Source organism: Callithrix jacchus, chromosome 17 (assembly GCF_049354715.1).
Source record: "Callithrix jacchus isolate 240 chromosome 17, calJac240_pri, whole genome shotgun sequence".
Lineage (NCBI taxonomy): Eukaryota > Metazoa > Chordata > Mammalia > Primates > Cebidae > Callithrix > Callithrix jacchus.
Window position 1 is genome coordinate 4,632,737 of NC_133518.1, and position 20,709 is coordinate 4,653,445.

The following is a 20,709-nucleotide window of genomic DNA, read 5'->3' on the forward strand; positions in this document are numbered from 1 at the left end:
GTGGACAGAGCAAACTTGTTGTTTCATGAATTATAGGGTATGACACATAAAGCATTCTTGCCAGTTCTGAATGGTTGACTTTGTCTTGCACAGAGCACACATATTTTTTTGATTATTGCATATATGCCTTTGGTCTGGAAAGTAACAGTGCAGAGATTTACCTGTCTTGTAATCAACAAAGACCATGCTTATGTATTTAACTTTTGTCAATGAATCCACAAATACTGACACAACAGATGTGCTGTCTCTTTTGGTTTCTTGGCATTTGGGGACCATTTTGCATTTATGTCCATTTTATGGAACTCAGTTAAGATAAATATGTTTCTTTACAGATACAATTTTGTACAAAGAGTAATAACCATTTAATCAACTATACAATGCTTTCATTATACAATCAAATGTATCAGATAGTTGATAACATTTTGCTCAGAAGAATCTGAGGAAATGTAGTAGTTTTCAATTTTTGAAAACATACTTTACTCAGAAGAATCTGGGGAAATGTAGTAGTTTTCAATTTTTCTTGAAAAATTGTGGCAATTTTTGGAACTGAAGGTCATTATTCTCAGTGAAACAACTCAGACACAGAAGTGCTTCTGGATGTTTCCATTGTGTAGATAGAAAATTTTAACAGACCAGTACCAACAAGTTAAGTTACATCCCTTATTGCTGGGGTGATGAACTTTCCACCCCAAGCAGTGATGTTAAACCTAACAGGTTTTTTTTTGTTGTTGTTGTTTTCCTTGTTTTGTTTGTTTTGTTTTTGAGATGGAGTCTTGCCAAGGCTGAAATGCAGTGATGCAGTCTCAGCTCCCTGCAACCTCTGCCTCCTGGGTTCAAGTAATTCTCCTGTCTCGGCCTCCCAAGTAGCTAGGACTACAGGCATGTGCCACCACACTCGGCTAACTTGTGTATTTCTTTTTTAGTATAGATGGAAGTTCAACATGTTGGCCAGGCTCATCTCAAACTCCTTACCTCAAGTGATCCACTCACCTCGGCCTCCTAAAGTGCTGGAATTACAGGCATGAGCCATTACACTGGGCCAACCTAAAAGGTTTCTAATGACTTCCAAGTGATCCACACCTTGAAAGACGCACCCACAAAGCTGGAGTAACATCTGTTCTGAAGAGTGCTGATCAACATCTGTGTCTCTGAGATACTTGGCCAGTCAGGCCTCAGGTCAGATGAGGTTGATGATTACATATGTAAAATATCAAAACAATCATCACCTTTAGGTTGATTTTTGGAGGCCTAGTTCCTTAAATGTTTTGGTGAAAATGTTTCACCAGACACATGCCTGGGAATATTGGGGCTTTTCTCTCTGTTCTAAGCAGATCTTGGGCAGCTCAATGATTCTCCCTCATGTCTCAACTTCTACTTCCACCAGAAAGGAGCTTGCAAAATTGACATTTTCAGGAAACCACAGCCCACGATACCCCCCGCACAGCTGAAGTTCTGCATGGGGGACCCAGGCAGCACATTTCTCCCAATGTTGAACTGGCGCTCTGTCTGGAGTAAGCAGAGGCCAATGGCACAACGTGCAGTGTCTCAGACAGACATCAGGCCAGTTTCTGTAGCAGTTTAGAAAAGCAGGTGTCTCCCTGGGCTGGAGGAGGCGCAAGGCTCAGGAAAGACCCTATGGAAAGGGTAGAAGCAGAAACCAAGCTGCACAGCCGGAAGTGGGAGACGCCAGACTTGGGCAAAAGCAAGGTGTACTTTGCAGGAACACCATATGCACTGTCCAGCCCAGACTTTTCCCTCCTGTCCCTCATTCAACTCACTCTCATGGAGAAGGGGCAGCAGGGGGTCAACGGGCAGAATTAGTCTGCGAGGTGCACACTGCCCTGGCTCCTTCAGGAAGCTCAGTGCCTACTGGAACTGTAGTCTTACAGCCTTGTGACCAAAGGGGAAGGAGTAGTTAAGACTACAACTCCCAGCATGCACGGCGAGGTGTGCGGCTCCCTGCCCCACCAGCCAGGGCTGTGACCGGACCCCAAGCCCGGAGCATGCTGGGATTGCAGTTCTGTAGTTATGCAAACAAGGGACTGGGAGCGGTTAAGAGACTACAGGTTCCAGCATGCCTAGCGAGGCGCGATGTGTTTCATCCCTCCCCCAAGGGTTCGCCCTGCCCCCTAAACCTGAGCATTCTGGGATTGTAGTCCTGTAGCCTTGCCATCAACCGGCTAGAAGCGGTTGACTACAGCTCCCAGCATGGTGAAGGCACCGATTAGACTCTGCCTCTCTGCCCATCAGGACCAGTTCCCCAATGCCCAGGGTATTCTGGTTGTTTCCAAGTCTTTCCTGCCTGCAGGAAGTGAGTGTGGCCAAGGCAGCAGATCTCAGCTATGACTGTGACAAGCCTTTCCCCGGGATGCGGGCTTCCTGACTTATGTGGAAGTTTCATTTCTCAAAAATCAGCAAGTGACCACCAGCCTCTCACAGCCTGCTCAAGTTTGCCACAGTTAGGTTTACCTCCCGCAGCTGGGCACACGCCTCCACTTCCCTCACCCCGTCCTTTCCCCTCATCCCATCCTTTCCCTCATCCCTGCCCCTTCTTGCCTCTTCTTCTGTCCTACACCCCTTCAGACATGGGTAGTGTAGCCCCTCTGCAAAGATGTGGCTTATGGCTCGTGGGCCTTGCACTTGGCATTTTGGGATCCCAAGATGGAAGCTCCCTGGTGAGTGTCTGAAACCATCTGTTCGCTGCCTAAAATGAAAATACCCCATCTCTGGTAAATTTGCACTTGCCTTTTCAAAGCCACCTTTCCCCTTTCTCTGAGCTGTCACAAATCCTCCCCTGCACTCCAGCAACACTCCTTGGACCCTCCAGGCTGGCTGCATACCCCACACCTAAGTCAGGCCTCTCACAAGGACTCTCCTACCACTGTAATAAAGAGGAGAAAACCTCACTGTTAGGAACAAGCTGACCCCTTTCCCCAACTCTGATTGCTCTGCAGCTGCATTCCTGAACCCTTACCTAGGTGCCACATCAAGGCTGCTAGACTTACTACAATTAAGCAAAGCCTGATTAAAGCCGTCCAGGCCACTCGAGGGAGGACAGAAAACGTGTTATTCATACTTGTAAATTCCTGTTTGACACATATCTGTAAAAAATTCCTCGTTTCTCTCCTTTTTTCAAAAAAACTGCCACAACAAAAGTGATAGAATGATGTATTGTAGGTCTGTTATAAGTTGACAAACCATGTCTGTGCCTGCTGCCAGCGGATAGATTACCTCAGTCCTCAAACTCCCTTATGCCTCTCTCACTCCATATAAACCCCTTGTTTTGTAAGCTCGAGGCTGCCTCCTCTGATTAATAAAATTTGCTTGCCTGACCTTGGGTCTATTCTTCTTTCTCTCAGCCACCCTTACACTCACAGGGTCAAGGACTGACCCCTGCTGCATCTACTCAGCAAACATGGCTTCACAGAGAAAAGACCCTCCAAGCCACTTTGGTGGCCACATCCACCACTTCTCTAACTCCCCACAGGCTTTTTCCCAGGACTTTGGTGTTCTAGTGTTAACATAGGCCAATAGGTCCAATCGTGACCCTTGGTCTTTCCCAAAACATTAGGAAAGTTTGTGTACTGAGGTAATGGGCAATGCCTTTATGCCCTTAATAAAAATTCCTTGGAAATTCTTAATAACCCTTCAAAAATATCCCTTTGGAATTACGTCTAGTAATTTGCTGGTCCAGCATGACAGTAACAATTATCCTAATTCATATGTATGTGTATATATATATATATATACACACACACACACATTTTTTGAGACAGTTTTTCTCTTGTCACCCAGGCTGGCATGCAATGGTGCGATCTCAGCTCACAGCAACCTCTGCCTCGTGGATTCAAGTGATTCTCTTGTCTCAGCCCCTCACCAGTACCTGAGATTACAGGTGCCCACCAACATGCCCACTAATTTTTATATTATCAGTAGAAATGGCATTTCACCATGTTGGTCAGGCTGGTCTTGAACTCCTGACCTCAAGTGATCCACCTGATTCAGCATCTGAAAATGCTGGGATTACAGGCATGAGCCACTGCACCTGGCCCCATATTTTCTTTCAGTTTTTCAGATTCACTCCAAGTAATTTATACTGTACATTTCTGAAGGTGGAGTAGGCACAGCTTCAATTCTGTGCAGGGAGGATGCAGCAGGACAGAATATCCTGGACACATCTTTCTGGAGAATCAATTTTACCACAAGACTTGGAAGAAACAAATTTACTTCCAAGATAAGAAAATTGAAATTTAAAACAAGGCTAGAAAGTCATCTGCCCTCATTAACTGTCAGTCTTCTGGGCCTGATATGTGAAACTTTCTCCAAGATAAAAACTAAGGATAACCTATTTTCCCTTATTATAAATAATAAAAATTAGAAATCACAGCAAGACAATAAAAAGCTCTGCGCACCAGTTTCCTAAATCACAATACAGTCTTGGTATGGTTAAACTTGTTTTCTTTTTGGGGTTTGTTGACTGTTTGGATATACAATTTGGGGTTTTGACCAATTTTTTTTGCAAGTTTTTAGCTCTTAGTTGTTGATTTACTTTTTTACCCCATTTAATTTTTTGGTCTCTTTACTCTCTTTCTGGAATGCAGTTTTTCTACAGATTGCTAAAGGTCTGTTTATTATCTTCAAACTTCATTTACTTTTTTCTTAAGATTGAACTGCAATCTCTGCCTCCCAGGCTCTAGCTATTCTCCCACCTCAGCCTGCTGGGTAGCCGAGATTACAGGCATGTGCCACCATGCCTGGCTAATTTTTTAAATTTTAGTAAAGATGGGGTTTCATCATGTTGGCCAGGCTGGTCTCAAACTCCTGACCTCAGGTGATCCACCTGCTGCATCCTCCCAAAGTACTGGAATTAAAGGCGTGAGCCACCACACCCAGCCTGGATTATTTTCTTGTATTCATTCTCATGTCTCATACATTTTAAAATTGTATAATAGAAACTATAAATAATACTTATAGAGAATCTTAATTCTGTTGTATTCCTCTGAAGAGTGTTGTTATTTTTTGAAGAGGAAGTTAATTTGGCTGCGTTAAAACTTAAATACCTGTCTCCCTTACAGTGGGCACTGCCAAAATCCTCATTCAGTTTTTATAACAATATATATCATATATTTATTATATACAGATGTGTGTGTTCCTTTTTTTTTTTTGAGATGGAGTTTCGCTCTTGTTACCCAGCTGGAGTGCAATGACGCAATCTCGGCTCACCACAACCTCCGCCTCCTGGGTTCAGACAATTCTCCTGCCTCAGCCTCCTGAGTAGATGGGATTATAGGCACGTGCCATCATGCCCAGACAATTTTTTGTATTTTTAGTAGAGACGGGGTTTCACCATGTTAACCAGGATGGTCTCGATCTCATGACCTTGTGATCCACCCACCTTGGCCTCCCAAAGTATAGATGTGTGTTTCTATGTAACAATCTATAATATTGTATCTAGATTTTACCAGTATCTGTAAGAGTATTAGTTCAACAAACTACTCCACCAAAACTGAAAACTAAAACCTTTTTGTTTCCTTTTTGGATTGTATATAAATAAAATTATATAGTATGTATACTTTTACATATACTTTCTTTTGTACATTGTATTTGTAATATTCATCCATGCTGCTGCAGATAGCTATAGTTTGTTCATGAAACCCCGTCTCTACTAAAAATATAAAAAATTAGCTGGGCAAGGTGGCGTGTGCCTGTAATCCCAGCTACTCGGGAGGCTGAGGCAGGAGAATTGCCTGTTCCCGGGAGGTGGAGGTTGTGGTGAGCTGAGATCATGCCATTGCACTCCAGCCTGGGTAAGGAGAGCAAAACTCCATCTCAAAAATAAATTATATATATATATATATATATATATATATATATTTAGGCTGAACATGGTGGCTGCTGCCTATAATCTCAATGTTTTTATGGGCTGAGGTGGGATGATTACTCAAGGCCAGAAATTTGAGACCAGCCTGGGCAATGTAGTAAAACCTGTCTAAAAATTAGGCATGGTGGCATATGCCTGTAGACCCACCCATTCAGAGGGCTGAGTTAGAAAAATCAGTTGATCCCAGGAGTTCAAGGCCACAGGGAGTTATGATGGTACCCCTTCACTCCAGTCTAGAAAACAGAGCTATACTCTTTTTCAATATATGAGAAAGATATATACATGTATGTTTAAAATAACTTTAAACATCATGTTCAAATACACAAAATTAACTATTTCAACCATTTTTACATGTGCAATTGAGATGAATTACATATACTCATTGTTTTGCTACCATAATTGCTATATATAGGAAATATTTGATATTTTTTAAAACTGAAGCTCTATTCATTAAACAACAGCTTCTTGTTATTCTCCCTTAAGCTTCTGGGAAACACTCTTGTGTTTCTATGAATTTGTGTTTCTACTCTTAAGTACCATGCATGAATGGAATCATATGGTTGAACAAAGAAATAATGAGGAAGAATGATAAAAATGTATAGCATGTTTATTAATTTGAATAAACACACCAACAGAGATCAGAAGTACATAATGATTATAAATAAACAGCTGAATGAGAAAAAGAAATTGGCAGGTTGCATTAAATTTATGACAATGGGGCCTCAATTGCCATAGCAGTGAGTCCTCTGCCCCAGTAGGTACTGGTCAGTTGAAAGCCCAGTGTAGCTGTTTGACACCCAGAGCCCATGCTTAGCCCAAATGCCACTGAGAGCTGAGGCATTCCACTCCTGCTGGTTCAGGCACTAAGTGCCATCAGGTATGCTCACCATGGCTTTGAGGGTGGTGTTGCTGGCCTACTTGTATGGGAGATCCAGCTAGCAGGATAGGTTGTAGCTACAGGTCGAAGAGGCAGATATGCAGCTAGTAGAAGCCACACCCCAGGTTTCCCTCCCAGTGCCTGTCCAGATGGAGTCCTGGGCCCCAGTCATCACTGTGCAGCAGGGCCTGACACTGACCAGGGAGCCATGGCCATAGGCTCTTGACACCTGGCCCAAAATAAATATTTTCTGTGCCCCTCCACCAGTCTGCTAAACCCTCACCTCTCAGTCTTACTCAGCCACTCTATTAACTGGAAGCAGACTCAAATGTGTGTCATTGCTGAATATGATCATTGTCTGCAGCCAGCAGAAGCAGCTGCATCTCCTGGAGGACTTTAATCTCCTGCAGCTAAAGGGAAGGACAGGATGCTGACAGAGCCTGAGTGAAAGATGTTAAAGGGATATTATGGGAAAAAGAAGGGGCTGGTTTGGGGGGCTTTTCCCTCAAGGATCCTCTTCCTCTTCTACAATCTCACACAGTTCCAACACGTTCTCAGATTCAGATACAAGCTCCTCCCAGAACTTGTTCTTGATTTTAGTCCCCTACTCACATCCTTCATTGTGATGGTTCTCTTCTTTCTCTGTGTATCAAACCTTTTCGATAAATCTAAGATGGACAGGATGGAGCCACAGACTGTCCTCCCATGGGCATCTCTGTCCTTTATGTCCTTACCCTCCCCCATTGTTGCCCCAACTGCTTAGCTTCCTCCTTCTGGGTGTTGATCATATTTCCCTTAAAGGCAAAGAGCCAAAGTCCATCAGAAAGGCCCCTGGACTCTGACTAGGTCCCCTCCCCACTTCCTGTGTACTGTATTACTGCTAGGTTCACCAAGGTAAGGGGATGTTCACAAAATAGGACTTGTGCCTGCATCAGGCTCTTGTGTATAGAGGAGGGGGAAGTGGGAACTGAGCCTCAGGGACCTTCTGCCCCAACTCTCTGTGATGATGGGTGAGATACTCTTATCCACATAGGAGCTGCCTGCCCTTGGAGAGGCCTAAGGTACTCTCACCTGAGGGAGAGTCAGTCTAGCTCAGGCCAAAGCTCACTGAGCTTTGCAAGCAGGCAGCTCTGTAGCTTCATCACTTGGGGAACAGGAAATGGTGGCTGATACACAGGCTTCAACAGTTATAGGTGAGATGAGCCTGATGCTGCAGCTCACAGGGATAGCTGTGAGGCTCTCATGAGAGAAGATCTGCCAAGTGCTGAGATCTAAGGGTGCAGTTTGGAGCTTCCTCTTCCCAAGCCTCAGTATCCTGGACCCAGCCCTGCCCATCCCAGGCTCATTCCCATCCACATAATTCTTCCTGGCAGGGTCTACCATCACCAGATCACTGGAAAATGTGCCCAGGAGGAGGCAACACCCTATGCCACTGAGGTGGTAATGATAATGAACACTCACTTTTGGGTGCCAATTCAAGGCCTAGCCCCTGAAATCTTAAAAGCCCCTGTCTCCTGGTCCCCCCACCCAGATTTCCTACTTGGAAGACAAAGACATTCAGGTGCCTCTTGTCAACTCTCTCCTCACTCATAGCTGGCCTCCAAGGACACCAAGCACCTCCTTGTTACCTCTGTGACTTTAACATGTCACAGTGGTATGTGATCCCTAGCTTCAGAATTTCCCAAGTCCACTCTGAGCCCAACTCTTCCAGGTATTTTCTCTGATTTCTATTATAGAGGCATTTCAGGGACTGTGGCCACAGGAAAGAAGGGCTGGGGAGGAAGGCCCCCAGCTGGGAGAGAGGAGCTCTGTCCTTTGGCTCCCTGGAGTCCCACCCCATCACAGGGACACTGCCATTTTGTTGCATTTGCCACATTTGGTATTTTTGTGTGTTCTTCTCCAGAATGGCCAATTTAGAGGTCCCCACCTGCCAGGGTCAGTACAAGGTCAGTGAGACTATGATGTCCTCAAGCAGTTACATCCCAGTCACTCTGATCCTGAATAACTGGTGTGAGTCAGCTGGTACAATGCTCCCACCACCTCCAATAAGCTCTGATTCTAGGTTCACTTCAGCTCGAACACTCACTGGGTGTGTAACCTTGGGTATGCAGCAGGGCTTCCCTGGGACTGTCTTTGCAGCTAAAGAGTTTGATGGTGTATTAGCTCATTCTCATGCTGCTGATAGAGACATACCTAAGACTGGGCAATTTACAAAAGAAAGAGATTTAATTGGACTTACAGTTCCACTTGGCTGGGGAGGTCTCAGAATCATGGTCAGAGGCAAACGGCTCTTCTTATATGGTGGTGGCAAGAGAAATAAGGAAGAAGCAAAAGTGGAAACCCCTGATAAATCCATCAGATCTTGTGAGATTTCTTCACTATCATGAGAATAGCATGAGAAGGAACTGGCCCTCATGATTCAATTACCTACCCCTGGGTCCATCCCACAACCTGTGAGAATTCTGGGAGACACAATTAAGTTGAGATTTTGGTGGCAACAGAGTCAAGGCATATCATTCCACCCCTGCTTCCTCCACATCTCATGTCCTCACATTTCAAAACCAATTATACCTTGTCAACAGTCCCCCAAAGTCTTAAGTCATTTCATCATTAACCCAAAATTCCACAGTCCAAAGTCTCATCTGAGACAAGGCAAGTCCCTTCTGCCTATGAGCCTGTACAATCAAAAGCAAGATAGTTACTTTCTAGATATAACGGGGGTACAGGTGCTTGTAAATACAGCCATTCCAAATGGGAATAATGGATCGAAACAAAGGTTACAGGCCCCATGCATGTCCAAAATCCAGGAAGGCAGTCAAATTTTATGCTCCAAAATGGTCTCCTTTGACTCCAGGTCTCATATTCAGGTCATGCTGATGCAAAATGCGGGTTCTCATAGTCTGGAGAAGCTCCACCCCGTGCCTTTGCAGGGTACAGCCTCCCTCCCAGGTGCTTTCATGGGCTGGCATTGTCAGTGGCATTTCCAGGTTCCTGGTACAAGCTCTCAGTGAATCTACCATTCTAGGGTCTGGAGGATGGTGGCCCTCTTCTCATAGCTCCACTAGGCAGTGCCCCAGTAGGGACTCTGTGAGGGGGCTCCCACCTCACCTTTCCCTTCTGCAATGCCCTAGCAGAGTTTCTCCATGAGGGTCCTGCCCCTGTGGCAAACCTTTGCCTGGTCATCCAGGCATTTCCATACATTTTTTGAAATCTAGACAGAGGTTCCCAAACCTCAGTTTTTGACTTCTGTGCACCCACAGGCTCAATGCCACATGGAAGCTGCCAAGGATTGGGAAGCCATAGCCTGAAGCCATAGCCTGAACTTTACATTGGCCCCTTTCAGCCATAACTGGAGCTGCTGGGACACAGGGCACCAAATCCCCAGGCTGCACACAACACAGGGACTCTGGACCCAGGCCACAAAACCACTTTTGCTCCTGGGCCTCGGTCATGTGATGGAAGAAGCAGCCATGAAGTCCTCTGACATGGCCTAGAGACATTTTATTCATGGTCTTGGGGATTAACATTAGGCTCCTTGCTAGTTATGCAAATTTATGCAGCCTGCTCGAATTTTTCCACACACAAAAAATGGGTTTTTCTTTTCTACTGCATCATCAGGCTGCAAATTTTCTGAATTTGTATGTTTTCTCTTTTAAAACTGAATGCCTTAACAGCACCCAAGTTACTTCTTGAATGCTTTGCTGCTTAAAGTTTCTTCTGTCATACACCCTAAATCATCTTAAGTTCAAAGTTCCACAAATCTCTAAGTCAGGGGCAAAACGATGCCAGTCCCTTTGCTAAAACATAATGAGAGTCACCTTCACTCCAGTTCCCAACAAGTTCCTCATCTCCATCTGAGAGACCACCTCAGCCTGGATTCTATTATCCATATTGCTATTACCATTTTGGGCAAAGCCATTCAACAAATCTTTAGGAAGTTCTAAAGTTTCCCACATTTTCCTGTCTTTTTCTGAACCCTCCAAACTGTTCCAGCCTCGGCCTGTTACCCAGTTCCAATGTCACTTCTACATTTTCAGGTATCTTTTAAGCAACACCCCACTCTACCGGTACTAATCCATTTTCATGCTGCTGATAAAGACAAACCCAAGACTGGGCAATTTAAAAAAAAAGGTTTAATTGGACTTATAGTTCCACAAGAGAAAATGAGAAAGAAGCAAAAGCAGAAACCCCTGATAAACCCATCAGATCTTGTGAGAGTTAGTCACTATCACCATAATAGCATAGGAAAGACCTGCCCCCATGATTCAATTACCTCCCCCTGGGTCCCTCCCACAACACATGGAAATTCTGGGAGATACAATTCAAGTTGAGATTTTGGTGGAGAAACAGCCTAATCATATCAGATGGAGACCCCACCTACTTTCTGGGCCTCTTGAGGACTCAGTTTCATGTAGCTGTCGTCATTGCTCTCACCATCATGCCTCTCAGGAAGAGTCAGATATAAGCACTCTCAATATTTTTTCTTTTTTGGAGAAATTGGAGTCTCTCATCCCCATCTCTAGTGCAGTCAGGGTGCCTTTTACTGTGAAGGAGCAGGAGCAGTACAGACAGAAGCAGCAGTAGGGGCCTGGCTTCCTGGGGACCTCCTGGACTAGTCTGGAGAAGAAAGAAAGCCCCACCTATCACATTCACTCAAGAGCCTACATGAAGCCACTTGGAAGCAGAATGCACCAGCATGGAATCCGGTACCCTACTAATTCTACAGCTTACTGTAACCTTTGTTCAACAGCCTAGCTGCTGTCAACACATTCCATTACCAGGGCCTCCTGTTTCCACACCCACTGCCTGCCCATGACCAAACAAATCACTTTTCCTATTAGTCCAGACTAGATATTTTTCTTTTTCTTTTTCTTTCTTTTTTTTTTTGGGAAGGAGTTTTGCTTTTGTTGCCAAGGCTGGAGTGTAGTGGTGTGATCTTGGCTCACTGCAACCTCTGCCTCCCAGGTTCAAGTGATTCTCCTGCCTCAGCCTCCCGAGTAGCTGGGATTACAGGCATGCAACACTATGCCAGGCTAATTTTGTATTTTTAAGTAGAGAGGGTGTTTCTCCATGCTGGTCAGGTTGGTCAGGCTGGTCTCAAACTCCAGACCTCAGGTGATCCTCCCACCTCAGCCTCCCAAAGTGCTGGGATTATAGGCATGAACCACTGTGCCTGGCATTGCTGATATTTTTCTACTGAAACACACACACACACATACACACACACTGTGGCGTAGTATTTCTTTAAACCTCATGCCTGCCTGCCTCTCCAAACATTTGGCCTTACCATCTCCCAGCCTCCAGATTATGCTCAGTGTGTTGTCTTCTTGACAGCCAGCTCCCTCACAAAAACAGAGCCACCTCATCAACTAATGACTGCCTACACATACCTGATGGAGTCTAGCTGAACCAAGCCAAAATAGCGGACCAACTTAATCATGAACTAGTAAGTTTGGGGTGGTTTGTTGTACAGTTGATAGATAATTAACACATACACCCATTACAGAGACAGTGCCAGGATTCAAGGAAAGCGTGGTAATTCTGAAAGGCCACAGAAAAAAACCTGCCACATTCACCTCATTCTCCCCAGTGTCTGACTGCATCTCCTGTCATTCAAGGACAGTTTGATGGCAAGTTACCTGACAAACAGGCACTGCAGAGGTACTAATTTTCTTTATCCCTTAGTTAAAGTCATATCTTTTGTTAGATGTTGTTGAGCTATCCAGAAATACATGCAGACATGTATGCATGTAATGGGTGCTTAAATGGATAAAGTTCTTCACAGGAGGAAATACAACCACAGCCTGATGATTAGGGTCAAAACTAAATTACAAAATAAGAATTTTGCCTTTAATATATTTTCTCCACATCTAAATTGTGAAGGGCAAAGCTGTGAATAGATCTAAAGACATGGTGTTTTTCTCTCACTGGAGCTCCATTATTCTATGTTCACTGTCTGCTTTCTAGAAAGTGAACAGGTACCCACTAAGTCGCAGGTGGACACCTGTGGACACTTTCTGCTGGCAGCATTCTGCTCTATCTTGGGGCACAACCTTTTCCACCCTTGGGCCTTAAAAGAGAGATACTAATAGAGAGGGGGTGTTTACTCACATCTGGTAAAAAAGGGGTTCAGGTCCTTTACCTTACTAAGGTCAGGGTATTTAGGCCTCCCCAGAGTGACTGAGTACCTGGGATACGGTTATTCTGAACCAAAGTACTGGAAGCTTAAAATATAGTGTGAATTTCGAAGACAGAGTACCAAAATTACTTAACTAATAATTTTATATTGACTACATATTAAAATAATATTTTGGTTATATTGGGATAAATTATTCCTATCAATTTTATATATTTCTCTTTTGTTAGTTTTATGTAGCTCCTAGAAAACTTTATTTTATTTTCATTTTTATTTTTTGAGATGGAGTCTTGCCCTGTCATCCAGGCTGGAGTGCAGTGATGTGAATTCAGCCCACTGCAACCTCTACCTCTCAGGTTCAAACAATACTCCTGCCTCAGTCTCCTGAGAAGCTGGGATTGCAGGTGTGTGCCACCACACCCTGCTAATTTTGGTATTTTTGGTAGAGATGGGGTTTCACCATGTTGGCCTGGCTGGTCTTGAACGCCTGACTTTGTGATCTACTCATCTTGACCTCTCAAAGTGCTGGAATCACAGGCATGAAGCACCGTGTTGTTAGAAACAAAGTGCTTGTTCCTTGGTGCCACAAAGAAAAATTATTATTCAGACAAAAAGTTTTATCACCAAGGCAATTTTACTTTCTGCAGAAAGGGTGCTGTTTGTCAGCAATCTTGCCATGAGAGCACACTGAACAAAGAAAGGCAGGAATATTTATCCCTTACACATTGGGGTCTTACTGCTCTGTCCTACCTCCATTGGTTGGAGCTGGACCTCACAGTCTAAGATAAACCCAATTGGCTAACAACATAAAACTTTTGTAAATAGGTAAAGGCAACAGAGAATCAAAGGAAAAGAGAAAGTTACTTGCAAAAGGATTCAGAAAAGTAATAACATTTCCAAATAAGGAAGGGGCACAGGCTGAGAGTTAGTATGTCCAGCACAAGTATCCTGGTTAAGGTACAAGGACAAAGAGTGCACTTATTCCCTTATATCTAACAGCTACACGGGATAGGGCTTAACAAGGAGTTGTTAGCAAAATGCAAGAAGGCTTTGAAGGAAGCTAGTCTTTAAAGGAAACTACTGTTTATAAGATTTATTATATATTCTTTAATAAGAAGGAAATCTTTGAAGAGGAACTATTTACTTTCTACCTGTGCCCAGCCTAGAAAATTTTAAATGACATGCGTGACTCATGTTTTATTTATAGTGAATACTGCTGCCTTAGAAGATTGCTTCCTTTTTACTTTTATTTATTTTTAATTTTTAATTTTTCTCATTTTGTTTTCAAACACTTAGTCTTTTATTCAGTACACTCTCAAAAAAATCTGTGTATCTAGTCCCAAGTTGGGTGATCCTGGGGCCCCAAAGGTAGTAATGACTCTGACTGATAGAAGAAGACATAGACCTCCCAGTTTGGTGGACCCTGGGTGAGCCAGAGGTGAGGCTGGAAGCAGCAGGAGCCCCAAGGGATGTAGATTCTTTTTGAAAGATCAGAAATGGCTGCACAAAGAAGAGGGCATTGAAGCCAGGGCTTTGAAGGATGAACAGGAGCTTGTCAAACAGAGAAGGTGGGACATGCACACCAAGTGGAGGGACTGTGGCCAGAATGCAGGGATGTGTGGGTGGAGGAGCAGGAGAGAGACAGATTGGAAGAGCAGGAAGCATCAGTGTGAGCCTTCTCCAGATACAAGATGAGCTGCCTGTCATTCAAGGCCAAGAAATACAATAGTTCCACTTGGCCCTGTCAAGCCTGTCAGGCCTGGAGCCTCCTCAAAGCATCTCTGACTACTTCAACGACTGTCATCTCTCCTCTTTGGGTCACAGGGACCATGCTGTTTGGTGCACAATGACACTCTGTTGGGGATGCTTTCACGGTGTGGCTGTGGGACTACAGGCCTGGGCCTGAGTCTCCCAGTCTGAAGAATGGGCTGCTGGAAGCTACTTTTTCTGCTTATGTTCATCTCAGGCCAGGGAGGCCTTCAACAAATGATATGAAGGAAAAAAGAGAAAAAAATAGAAGATAGGGAGTGAGAGGGAAAGAAATGGGGAAAGGAAAGGAGGAAGGAAGAAGAGATGGAGTAGAAAGAGAGGAAGGAGTATGGATGCGATTTGCCTACTGTTTGTTAAGTGTCAAATCGCCCTGAAAATGCTTTCTCTCACCTTCACCTAGAGTTGAGAAGCCTGAAACCTTGCCCATTCCTCTACCAGCTCCCGCATGGGCTAGGACCCATCAGTTCAGAGGCTGCTGTGGCACTAGCTTGTGGCAAGCCAAAAGCTATTTGTGAAAAGAGCTGTCTGTAATCCCGGCCTCTGAGCAGCAAAACTACCAATTTTGAGTGAGACAGGGCTCCCCAAAGATGTGCACAGGTGCTAGCATGGAGAAGAGGCCAAGGAATGGAATTTGGGTGATTATAAAATTCCCCATTTTCTTGCCGAACCCTGGCAGAGGCAGGTCCTCAAATATTCACAGGGGAATGTGGTGGAGGGGACCCAGACTCAAGACATAAGCGTGTGACCCTGCTGTTGGCAGAGGCCCAAGCTACCCATTTGCAGGGATTTGGGCTGCCTATCCCTGCTCTGTGTCCCTGACAACCTCCTTGGGCCTCAGTTTACCTATTGAAGAATAGGGGCTAGAAGACTCTGCTCTAGGAGGAGTCCCTTGGGCCCACAGTGGGGTGTTTGGGGACACGGTCCTGGGCTAGGCACCTATAGGAAGGAGGTGGGAACAGAAAGACTCCCTTTCAGGCACACCTTGGGGAAGGCGAGACTCAAGTCATGCTGCATAGCAGCTCCAGCAGGTCTGCCTGCAGGAGTGAAGTGGGGGGGGGTCCCTCTCTGTCTTCCCCTCCATCTCTCCCTCCCCTCAACCAAGTGGAAGTTGGAAGGTAGATTTCTGCAGTTCAGCAGATGCTCTGAGGGAAGGCCAGAGGGAGCCTGGCAGACCTGGTGCTGACTAGGAGATAAGCAAGTGCATTATTTGGGCATGGCTGTCCCCGTGGTGGAAATTCAGTATTCACCTGTCCATGCCCCGGGCCCTCTGGCCAACAGACTCTTAATTAAAACATTATTTCTTCTCAGGCTCCAGTGCCTGTGCATCTGGGGTGCTTGGGGTCTGAACAAGGCCCTCAAGGACCTCCATAACCCCCGCCCCCTCCCAAAAGACCCTCCCCAGGGTTTACAAAATGGACCCGAGGTGACATGGCTGCAGTTCAGAGGTGAGACAGAGGCCCGACATACTGCCCTTTAAGTCTCTACCTGAAATTTCTATAACACACCCCCCTGCAATGCCCACGATGACTTCCCACGCCTTAGCCCAGTTCCCCACTCCCAGATCTGCAGCTGCTTAGCCAGAGCCCTTTAGACCGCCTCCCTCAATGCCTCAAGACCCTATGCAGGCGGCGAGGCATCTGGATGTAAGGGGAAGCAGGAAGCCGCCCAAGGGGTGGGCACGAGTCCCTCCTGAGAAGGTATTTGGAGGTGAAGATGGGGCACAGTTGGAGAGCTGAGAAGGCGCTGGGATGACCATATTGCCACCCTTAGTCATTTGAGAGTTTGGGCAGTAAAGGTTGCATCCCCAGTCAGGGCTGCTCACTGCACAAAGGGCTTGTGGGGGCCTCAAAGAGGGCTAGGTGCTCTCAGGCTGGGAAGGAGGAAGTTCGAGAAGACTTCCTGAAAGAGGCTGCAATTCTAAGTGGATCGGAGCTGCCGAGAAGAGACTGAAAAGTGCACCACGGAGGGGGCATGGGTTGGACAAAGATGTGGCTGGAAGAATATCCTGGGCAAAGAAAAGGTGCCCAAGAGCTTCTCTCCCGTCCCCTCTGTGCCCCTCTGTATGTGATACCTTCTGGTTGCCCACGGGAGCCTTCCAAGATGGCGTAGTGCTTCCCACTGAAGACTGGTCACCGGTGCCCCAAGAGGGGAGTGACAGCCTCAAAGTCACACAGTAGAGCTGGAAGGCTCAATGCTCCCTCCTGAAAGGCTAGGCAGAAGCTTCAATGTCCTAGGTCAGTGTCAGGGGCTGGGGCTCCAGCAGGAATGTCCGAGGCAGTGTGCATCAGCCAGTCAGGCCAGTGTTCCACTGTCCACCTGGGACCCCAGACCCTGGAGTGACGTCTAGGCTTCCAGGAGGAGGGAGAAATACCTTCTCAAAGTGTCTTCTACCCCCACCTATTCGTTCGGCCAGTACCCGGGTCCCCTCCGTCATGGCTCTACCTCCTCCAGCCCATACTACCTGGGGTCGCTGACGAGCAGCACCAGCCTTCCTGCAAGCGCGGGCGCACTGTTGGGCGGTCATCCAGCCGCGCGTGGTAGTAGAAGGCGAGCTCCCGGTAGCGCCAAATTAAATGCAAATGTCCCTCAGCCAGGCCAGGTCCAATGACTGGAAGGAATCTCCGTCTGAAAACACTGCAGCCAAAAACCTGCCACTCTCACCTCATTCAGCCCAGGGTCTGGTTACATCTCCTGTCACTCAGGGCCTGAAGGGGTGGGGAATGGAGCTCTAGCCAATCAGTGGTGTGTAAAAACTGTCCAATCAGAAGCGCAGCCAGAGGGGAAGAGGCGGCCTCTACAAGCTGGACGGGTCTTTGTCTCCTAGCGACCAGGCTCTGGGTTCAGTTCCTGTCTCCATTGTTTCGTGTCCTCTGCTCCAAGAGCTCCTAGGTGAGTCTACAACAGCCCCCGTTATCCTGTGACCTGCGAGTACTGGGAGATCCCTAAGGAGGACGCCGAAACATCCAGAGGCTGGAAAATGGTGAGTGCGAGGGGTTGGAGTCCGCAAAACGGGGAAGAGGCTGTTTGAATCCTGCGGGAACCGGCTGCGGTGGGATCTGGTCTTCGTGGTCAGCTCGAGTTTGCAGACCCAGGATTGCTCCGGCACAGCTCGGCCCTCCGTTCCCTCCATCGCAGATTAGGGACTCAGCCAGCAGCCAGATCCCTAGCGTCTTGCCCCGTCCATGAGCGTGAATTGCTCCCCAGCCTAGAGCCCTTTGTGGGCGTCTCTGTGCGCAACCTCGAGTCTCCTTCAGATTGTGCGGGCATGATTGGAGGGAATAAGGGGAAGGAATCCCCACTTGGGGTCCGGAGTTTTTTCTTGAAAAAAGTAGTGGGCCCGGGCGCCCCCAGTTCCTTCCTTCTCCTCATTATTTATTTGAGACGGAGTTTTGCTCTTCTTACCCAGGCTGGAGTGCAATGGCACGATCTCGGCTCACCGCAACCTCCGCCTCCTGGGTTCAGGCAATTCTCCTGCCTCAGCCTCCTGAGTAGCTGGGACTACAGGCACGCGCCACATGCCCAGCTAATTTTTTGTAATTTTAGTAGAGACGGGGTCTCACCATGTTGACCAGGATGGTCTCTATCTCTTGACCTCGTGATCCACCCGCCTCGGCCTCCCAAAGTGCTGGGATTACAGGCGTGAGCTACCGCTCCCGGCCCTCTTTCTTTTCTTAAAAATTAAATCACTGATATTATTTTGAGATGATGTCTCACTCTGCCGCCCACGCAGGAGTGCAGTGGCACTTTCAAGGTTCACTACAGCCCCCAACTCCCGGGCCTAGGTGATCGTTTCACCTTGGGATCGTTTCCCATCCCAAGTAGGTGGGACTACAGGCGTGCACCACCACTCCCAGCTAAGTTTTGTATTTCTTGTAGAGACAGACTTTGCTATGTTGCCTGGGCTGGATCTTATCCTCTGGTTTCTCTCAAGCTTGTGAAGGAATAACTATCCCAAAGTGCAAGGAAAACCCACCCTAATGAGGTAGTGTGTGAACTTGCAAAGCAAAATACTCATCAGGCACAGGGAGTAAGGACAGTGGCTTCTGAGGGAGGTGATTAATTACCTTAGCAGGATGGGGGTGGGAGAATCTATCAAATGATTGACACACAAGTCCAATATGCCTGTGTCCTGGTCAGTACCACCTCTCCTTGTGTTTGTCACCTTAAATATATTTTATACTTACTACAGATTTTATTAACTGTATAATGTAGTTTATCATTAGAGCTTGAAAGACAAAAGACACAAATGTTTGCTAAGAGGAAGGAAAGGGATAGATTTCAGAGAAAATATCTCCTTTTATATTCCATTGGTTAAAAATTTTTAGCCAGTCACAGGTTGCTCACACCTGTAACCCCAGCACTTTGGGAGGCCAAGGAGGGCAGATCACCTGAGGTTAGGAATTCAAGACCAGCCTGGCCAACATGGCCAAAACCCATCTCTACTAAAAATACAAAAAAATTAGCCAGATGTGGTGGCCTGCACCTGAAATTCCAGCTACTCTGGAGGCTGAGGCAAGAGAATTGCTTGAACCCGGGAGGAGGAGTTTGCTATGAGTCAAGATAGCACCACTACACTCCAGCCCGGGTGACAGAATAGAACTCTGTTTCAAAAAAAAAAAATTATTTACCATTTTTATTTTGCAGAAAGAATGTGGACAGATTCTGAGGTCTGTTCTATTTTAGCGTGATTTCAAACAGAATCCCAAGGGCTTAGCTTTGGAAATGCTATCTGAGAAAAAAAATAGAAAAAATGTTTCTCATTATGGCTGAGGACAAATAAATACATTTCTGAAAAAAAAATAAATTAACACATGAATTACAAACGTTTTAGAAAGCATCAGTTTTTTGTGCAAGGGTAGAGAATTTTTGACAGTGGGTACCTCAGTTCTGTTATCTGGGTTTCAGTTTAATGCTAAATTTGGAATGAAACTTGACAACTGCTAGAAGTTTCACATATTAATTGTTTACTATATGATTTGTTATAAAAATAATAATTAAATGATATGTTTATTGCCTGGAAAAAGATAAGTACTTTTGTTTTTTTGTTGAGGTATAAAATATAAGTGCATTACAATTTCTTGCCCTTCTGTAACAAATACTGAGTTTGAGTACTTTTGCTGGATTTACTTATTACTAGGTTTTTTTTTTTTTTTTGAGATGGAGTCTTGCTCTGTCACCAGACTGGAGTGCAGTGGTGCAATCCTAGCTCACTGCAATCTCCACCTCTTGGGTTTGAGTGATTCTCCTGCCTCAGCCTCCCAAGTAGCTGGGACTACAGGCAGGTGCCAACAAGCCCAGCTACTCTTTGTATTTTTAGTAGAGATGGGGTTTCAACGTGTTGACCAGGGTGGTCTCAATCTCTTGACCTTGGCTTCCCAAGGTGTTGGGATTACAGGTGTGAGCCACCATTGCAAGCAGTATTTTTTTCATTACAACCAAGTGAATATTTTTGACTTGAAAGCAGAGACATGAGGTTAGAGAATCCAAGCAAACATCCATCCTAATTCTGCAAAAGGTGGTCATTGAAAACCAAATTCATTTTTCCCAGGAAGTCTTTACTGCAAGGATTTCAATATGTTTATGTCAATCATGGAAGGAGCTTTTTATGCAGAGTCCTGGAAAAATTGGGATCCATGGGGAAACTGGTGAGATTTAGGATGGAGGTAGTGAGTGTGATGCCTTTTCTCAGGGTGTAATCGTCATTGTCCTGGGCTATTTCTAGATAATGCCAAATAAAATAATTTTAAGTTAAGGCTAGAAAGAAGTAACTATTCTAAGGGAGTATTACAGTAGGAAAAAAGAACCAAGTATGAGATCTGGCAGCATCACAAAGTTTGGGTAGAAAAGCGTTTTTTTTTTCCCCTAGAGAGAAGCAAACAAGATTAAAAAGAAGATGGGAGGGAGAGGCCAGGATGGAGGGTGGCAATATCAGCTTTGAAATCAGAATATGTTGCCCTGAAGTCAGCCTGTTCTAGAAAGAGGGGTTGTATTTTGATTCAGGCTAAGGTGAGTCAGAGTCCAGGATCCTGAGATAAGGAGAGAAAC

At 45.6% G+C, this 20,709-nt stretch overlaps 1 protein-coding gene and 1 long non-coding RNA gene across 7 annotated transcripts in view; one reads left to right on the forward strand and one right to left on the reverse strand.

Annotated features, from left to right (window-relative positions):
* LOC144579999 (uncharacterized) overlaps window positions 1–17,291 on the reverse strand; it is a 125,676-nt gene extending 108,385 nt beyond the window's left edge. For 2 of the 3 annotated variants that reach the window (XR_013528810.1, XR_013528811.1), the window contains exons 1-2: window positions 17,126–17,291; window positions 8,998–9,048 (exon numbers count right to left, since the gene is read on the reverse strand). This is a non-coding gene — a long non-coding RNA (uncharacterized LOC144579999). The remainder of the gene's footprint in view (window positions 1–8,997; window positions 9,049–17,125) is intronic. The other variant, XR_013528812.1, reaches the window with a different exon arrangement.
* A 210-nt stretch (window positions 17,292–17,501) lies between these two features.
* LOC100386657 (uncharacterized) overlaps window positions 17,502–20,709 on the forward strand; it is a 118,253-nt gene continuing 115,045 nt past the window's right edge. For all 4 annotated transcript variants that reach the window (XM_078354910.1, XM_078354908.1, XM_078354911.1 and 1 more), the window contains exon 1: window positions 17,502–17,644. The gene's annotated coding sequence lies outside the window, so the exon portion shown is untranslated. The remainder of the gene's footprint in view (window positions 17,645–20,709) is intronic.